The sequence below is a fragment of the Panicum virgatum genome, chromosome 8K (assembly GCF_016808335.1).
Source record: "Panicum virgatum strain AP13 chromosome 8K, P.virgatum_v5, whole genome shotgun sequence".
NCBI classification, from domain to species: domain Eukaryota; kingdom Viridiplantae; phylum Streptophyta; class Magnoliopsida; order Poales; family Poaceae; genus Panicum; species Panicum virgatum.
The window spans coordinates 50,854,254-50,861,606 of record NC_053143.1 but is presented as its reverse complement, the minus strand read 5'-3'; the positions used below and the strand labels follow the sequence as shown (position 1 = coordinate 50,861,606).

At 44.6% G+C, this 7,353-nt stretch overlaps 1 pseudogene across 1 annotated transcript; it reads right to left on the bottom strand.

Moving 5' to 3' along the window:
- Positions 1-3,463: 3,463 nt before the first annotated feature.
- Positions 3,464-7,106, bottom strand: LOC120645094 (annotated as a pseudogene). Its single transcript, XR_005664129.1, has 4 exons — positions 6,961-7,106; positions 6,149-6,852; positions 5,957-6,105; positions 3,464-5,608 (listed from the first exon to the last, which is right to left on the bottom strand). The product of XR_005664129.1 is annotated as a disease resistance protein PIK6-NP-like (transcript).
- Positions 7,107-7,353: the final 247 nt, after the last annotated feature.

Here is a 7,353-nt window from a genome sequence, read left to right as displayed (position 1 = left end):
ACACTGCCTATGGTGTTGGCCCTTTGCAGAATGCTTCTGCTGCGTGATACTCTGAGCCCGATCTGGACCCCGACTTAGTCTTGCTTTGGAGTATCATTGTAGCCATTTTACTACTTGCTATTGTTTGTATCAAGTATTCGCCTCCACTGAGGTGGTACGGTGTCTGATTATTTGTCGAATAAATGTATTATCAGCCTCCTGGGACTGATATTTGTATCACTTTAGTCTCTACTTGTCCGGAGTAGAGACTAAATGTGATACAAATATCAGTCCCAGGAGGCTGATAACACATTTATTAGATAGATGAGTAGAGACTAAATGTGATACAAATATCAGTCGCAAGAGGCTGATAACACATTTATTTGATAGATAATTCAGTCACCGTACGATCTCCGTGGAGGCAGATACTTGATACAAATGATAACAAGCAGTAAAATGGCTACAATGATATTCTAAAGCAATACTAAGTTGGGGTCCAGATCGGACTCAGAGTGACATGCCAGAGAAAGCATTCTGCAAAGGGACAACACCACAGGCAGCGTTGGGTACGGAAATGACCACCTACTCGACGTCTTCAACAACAAAGTTCGAGTCTTCCTCTAAAGCAACAACATATATCGGGGTGAGTATAAAAGTACTCAATAAGTTCAACCCCATTCACGAAGGGGCACAACACAGATTATACTGAGGTTAATTTGCAGTAAAGTTAGATTTTACACATGCAAGGGTTTACTTTAGAAAAAAATTTCTCAAAGCATTTCTTTAATAATCGAGTAGTAAGTGGGGTGATCCTACATAAAGGATTCAAGTTTTAATGCTACCAGACTCCCCGTCCGCTGTAGCTCACGGCATAACTGCCGGACACCTTCCAAAAATAACTCCCGTCGTAGAACCATCCATCCCCAAAATCTAGTTATGTGACCAAACTGTAACTCACCCAATGATGTGGTCACGGCTATTCCAATAGGTTTTAACTCTATAGAGATTGTATAACAATACCCACAAGTAGGGGACCGCAGCACGATCACCTTGGTGTCGGTGCAGATCCTATCAAAGCCATTACCCACCTTAGTAGACCTGACAAGCTAACACGGGATCCACCAAGGGGTTATTGACCTACCAATGAGGTTTAACCGGGGCATAAGTCATCCAGATCTTATTCTGTCTCCTTGATCACCCGTTGCACACCAGCTCTCCTGATGACTAATAGAATAGCTATTGAGATTTATGCTAAGCCGTTGCCACACACAATGGTCGAGTGGTTGCACGATAATTTGAGTTAGGTAAGATGGCACATCAACTTAGTCCTTAATTATGACAAGATAGATATAGCTTCCAATCTTGCTCAACCACGAAGGTACGAGCACAAAGTGGCATTTCACACAAAAAACGCCCATCCATCTCATCTAAGCATTTCTTTTTTTTATTTTCTAAGAATTTCATTTTTCTCCCTTTTATAATCTCACGCATTTCTCCTTTAATAAAACACGTCGTAATTATATTTGGAGTATAGTAAAGTGAGTAGCAAGGTCCTAAGCATTGTAGCAGTATTCACCATCCAAACAGAGCATGTCATATTTAGAGGCAAACATAGGTTATCAAGAAATGATCATAGCAATCAAGGGGTGGCTATCCAATCATGTTTCAGCTATAAAATATTATGCAATTTTATAAATAGGCCAATAGATTATGGCTGTAAAACTGGGATAAATATGCATCAAAAGATGAGATTGGACTTGCCGTCTTCAAAGCCTTTTGGGAGTTCCTGCTCGCAGTATGGGTCTTCTGGCTCCGGCTCGCGGTTCTGGTCTCCAAACTCCTCAGTGTTCTCTTCCTCGATCACTCCGTCAGCTACGGCCGGCACGCACAACAAATAAACACAAGCAAGCACAAACATAAAATAAAATGAGCTCAAGAGAAGATGAAAATAGGAGGAGCAGATAGTATAATATTTTAGAAGAATTTAGAAAAAAGAATCAATGAAATTGGTAAGATTTTAGAAGAATTTAGCAAAAATAATCAATGAAATTGGAGCTTGGATGGGTGAGATATTGTAGTTGTAAGATTGGGTGTCTAATTAATTCCGAAAATTGGAATTAAGCGTGAGTATTTGGGCTATTTGTATGTTGGCGTGAGCATTTGGAACAAAACGGTCTGATGGGGAAGATCCACGGAAGCGTGAGTTCTCAGTAAAGAACAGAGGAGGGTGAAATTGGAGCGAGGAACAAGATGAGCGGCGTGGCTGGGCAGTTCGGCGAGCTCGGTGGTGGCGAGGGAGAGCAGCTTGGGGCTATTTATAGTCGGCGAGGGCAGAGCTGTGCCGACGCTCCTTTGCCCGACTTCAATGTAGGTGCTGTGGCCGAGCAGAGGTTTTGGTCGTCGATGGCGGCGGCGCCGGCAATGTTGAAGCGCGAGCAACGAGGCCACAGTGCCGACAACGATGCTGCAGCGGCGCAGGTGAGGTGGGAACGCGGCGGTGGCAGCCGGCAAGCTTGACCAGAAGATTAATGGCAGTGGGGGCCGGCTCGGCGTCGTGGAGCGGCGCGGTGGCGCTGAGGCGACGGCTCGCAGGCGTGGGCGGTGGCTCGTAGCGGCGGCATGCTGCACGCCTGCACGCGGCTCCGCGTGTGGCGTGCGTGGCCGGCCGCGTGCTGCGCGTGTTGGTGGTGTTCGGCCATGAGGAGAGAGAGAGAGGAGGAAGGAGGGGGAAAAAGAAGTAGAGGAAAAAAGAAAAAGGGAAGAGAGGGGAAAAAATAGGCGGCAGAATTCGCAGCGACGGTCGCGAGCAAGCGGTTCGCAGGCGTGGGCGGTGGCTCGTAGCGGCGGCGTGCTACACGCCTGCACGCGGCTCCGCGCGTGGCGTGCGTGGCTGGCCGCGTGCTGCGCGTGTTGGTGGTGTTCGGCCGTGAGGAGAGAGAGGAGGAAGGAGGGGGGAAAAGAAGTAGAGGAAAAAGGAAAAAGGGAAGAGAGAGGGAAAAAAGATACGCAGCGGAATTCACGGCGACGGTCGCGAGCGAGCGGTGTGGCTTTTGCCCTGGGTATGTGACTGATTTTGGTGTCGGGACGAGGAAATGAGGAAAAGGAGGGGACGGTGACTGATTTTGGTGTCGGGACAACGAATTCACCGGGAAGAGATTGGAGCTCAGCGACGGAAAAGATTTTGAAATAATTTTAGTGAGTGCTTTACTTTGGTGAATTTTTTGGATGTTACATTAATTCTCACTAGTTATTGCGATTTTTGGGATGTTACTTTAATTCTCACTAGTTATTGCGATTTACTCTTGATCTTTACATATTTGCCCTATTCTGACCGTTGACTAGGGGTAAAATTGTATTGACTTGTGAATAGTGAAATATAAAATCACAAAGTTAAAGGAAAATGAGAGCAAAATCATAATTACACTTCAAAGTAGGGGTAAGAATACAAATGCCCCTTAAACTTTTGCCATCAAACATAACAACATTACCCTCAATAAACACGACAGCACACATAAGTCATATATTCACACCGTAAGGGAAATAGAGAAAAGCTAAGTACAGTGTATATTCTTTGATCCAAGGGTAGTATGTACATCAAATATTGTTTAATAAAGGATGAGTTGGATTGCTTGGTGCACGCAACTCAATACTCCTATGTCCAATACATCATCATTTTACCATCTCTGACTCGAGAAATCTATGCAAAGCTAGTGTAGGATTGTTAGGAAGCATACTGGTTGCACTCCGGATAGCAGCCTCTAAAGCTTCCACCTCTTCAATTCTTGAACCTTCACAATGAACAGTAACAACAAGGTTCCTGAGGGTGGAAAGGTGGCTAATGCCAAAATCGGGAGAACCAAACACACATGCAATCTGCATCTCATGCACAATGATTTGAAATTCAAGAGTTTCAAGCACTGGCATGGCTCCTTCTTTGAATATCATATTTACCCAACCAACAAAGCTGAACTTCTTCAGACACGGGAATCCATTGTTGCTGATAACAAGGCACCTTTCCTCAGGGCCTGCTGGATTTGAGTACAACTTCAGGAATTGTAATGCAGGGAAATCGCCAAGGATTTGAAGAGTTTCCTGTCTCACTTTAACTTCAACATCCAAGTATGTGAGGTTGGTTAGTGATGCCATCCACAATGGAATCTTACTGAGATACCATCCTTTGATCCCTAATTCCTGAAGGAGCTGTGGAGTTGGGGACCAAGAATCCAACAAGAAGTCTAGTGGCCAAGGGCTGATGAGTGTTAAACGTTGAAGATGGGAACTGCCTAGTTTACCAAGCAACGAAACAAAATTAGCCTCATATATCTTTTTATCTCTATGCAGGGGATTGATGCGCCAATCCAATCCGAGGGTTCTCAATCTGGTCAAGCTGCCCAACTCTTGCAACAACGTTATGGAGGTAGTGAAGTCCACAGTTATAAATGATACAGACTCTAGAGCTTGCATGTTCCCAACTCCATCTGGTAAGGTCACGGGAGGAGCAAGTAACCATTTCAACTGCCGAAGTTTAACAATACTAGCAGGCAATTCACCTAGATTAGGACAGTTCAGAAGATCCAGAATTTCCAAGGACTGGAGGTCTCCTACCTGTTCTGGAAGTGTAAAATTGCTTGCTTTAATCCGTAGGTACCTCAACTGAAATAACTTCCCTACATCTTGAAGATAACAGCTTTGTAAATTCTCATTACCATCTAGATCAAGCACTCTTAGAGCATGAAAGTCTGAAAGAGGAATCATTTGTTCAGAGTATCTAAATATGTTCAGGGATCGAACATAAGTAGTAACAATGGGATTTGCTGTTCCGTTATCAAGACCATGGTAGTCAAGTGAGAGCCGGTGAACCTTGTCCTGTGGAGCCAGCATTTGTTTTTTAGCAGTAACAACAGTGACGAAATTTTCTTCAACTGCTTTGCATGTAATGAGATCAAGAATCATATCGTGCACCCGGCATGAATATACTCTATCATCATACTGGTACTCTACTGGTTGAACCAAGCTTCTGTTAATAAGTTCATTAAAATAGCATTCACCTTCAACCTCTAAACTTCGTCCACCATTTCCACTGACAAATCCTTCTGCTATCCACCTTCTTACCAAATAATCTCTCTTGATCACATAATCTTCTGGAAACATACTTAGATACAGTAAACATGTCCTTCAATGATGAGGAAGATGATTATAACTAAGAGATAATATCAAGTTCATTTCCACCACATCCCCATTTTTCTCAAGTCCTGAACCAATTGAATCGCAAACCTTTAACCAGTCAGCTCTGGTGTATGACTTCGTAGTCAACAAACTAGCCATAGTAATGATGGCCAATGGTAAACCACCACACTTTCTAACTATTTCAGTTGAAACCTCCTTTAGTTGGTAAGGACATTTATCCTCAGAGCCGAAAATCCTTCTAAAGAAAAGTCTTTTAGAGTCATCCTCACTTAGCATCCTTAACTCATATATAAGATCACGCTGTGGGGATGAACATGATTTGGCAATAGTACCAATTCTTGTTGTCACTATTATTCTACTACCGCAAGTATTCTCAAACAAAGCAAATTTGATTGTCTTCCATGATTGGGTGCTCCACAGGTCATCAATTACAATTAAATACCTACAAAAATGAAATAGCTCTATGGTTCAATTGAAACCTAGCACAGAATAATACAAGTGTGAGAAAGCCTCATATCTCACCATTCAGAGTCCTAACCTACTGTATCAAGGAGATGTTAATTCCTAGTGTTTGTTTTTTATCAATTTCCTATCATGATAGGGGTAATGGTTTTAAGAAAATCTTCACAATTGGATGGATTTATATCCGGCATTTGAAATAAAATGAAAAGTGTATATATAAATAATTCAAATTTGATTCATAGAAAGAGAATGAAGAGCATTTCTTTGAACAAAAAAATGTTAAAGAGTATTTCAAGCTAGTACAGATTAATTTATAATACTTAGATACCTCTTGTCCTTTAGGAAATCCCTCAGTTCCCTGATGAGATGTTCCTGATCACATGAATTGGTGATGCCAAACTCATTCTTCTTGACTTGTAACAGTATAGACCGAAATATCATCACCATGTCAGGATTTTGGGACAGTGACACAAAAGCTTGGGAAAAAAGGCTATGTTGTTGTTGTTGTTGACACAAAAGCATGGCAATCAAATTGGTCGGCAATGTTTCGGTAAACCTGATTTGCAACAGTAGTCTTTCCCAGTCCTCCACAACCAACAATAGACACCACCTTCATCCCCGGCACCCCACCATTGACTAGCTTGATGATCTCATCCCTGGGAACATCGATACCAACAAGGCCACCAAATTCTGCATACAGTGCCGGCAACCGCCGGTCCACAGGCACCACTTTGATGCCACCGAAACTAACCGCATCATCAATCTTGTACCTCTTCCTTCTATGTCCCGCCTCGACAATGCGATCCCTGAGCTCCTGAATCTGCTCGGTGATCTCACAGCGCGTAACAAGCTCCTTCACTTTCTGAACATACCCCAAGAAGAACCACATGACTCCACTAGGCCTCTGTGGTTCGTTCCGCAGCCGGCGCATGTAACCGTCGACACAGTCCTCAATGTCATACGACATCTCCCTCACCTGGTTGCGCCACTCCCTAGTCTGCAGGTCGAGCACCTCCACGTCGGCCAGCCTCTCAAGGAGCGCGTTCATGCTGCTCAGCTCGTCCCTGAGGAAGGCGACCTCGCGCCTCATGCCCTTGTGCAGCTGGTAGTAGTCCTCCCTCAGCAGCTCGGCGAGCTTGGCGAGCAGCGAGCTCATCGCCCCCGTCGCGGCACTCGCCATGATCCCGTCCATGGCTTCCTCCTTGCTTCAGAAGAACCAATAAACTGCCAACATACCAAGTAACTGGAAGCTGCTAAATCAATCAAGAACCAACGAGCTGCAATGGTTAACTGCCTGCTTAGTTGCTGTTACTGTTAGTCTGTTACCCATACTTGTTGATCTTGATCCTGACGGTAATTTCAGATATCCACGAAAAATCGAGAATTGCAAGCTTCCAAAGTGCCCAAGATATCAGAATACGCCCATCAGAAACAGAGAACAGCTCAGCTGACTGTTCTCCCCCCCCCCCCCCCCCCCCCCCCCCCCCAAAATCTGCCAGATGCTTCCTGCAAATTTCAGAACTGCACATAAATCAAACCCCCCAAACTCCCAAACCAACCTCTACGAATCCGTGAGAAAGCAAGAGAAGTACGCACGACACCACCTCCCGGCAGCCTCGCGAAACTAGGCAGGAACCGGAACCCCACCGTCGCCGCCGGCTTCTGGTAGCGGAGATTTCCTTCCGCTGCGAGGAGGCTAGGAGAAGGAGCTAGCGGCGCCAACCG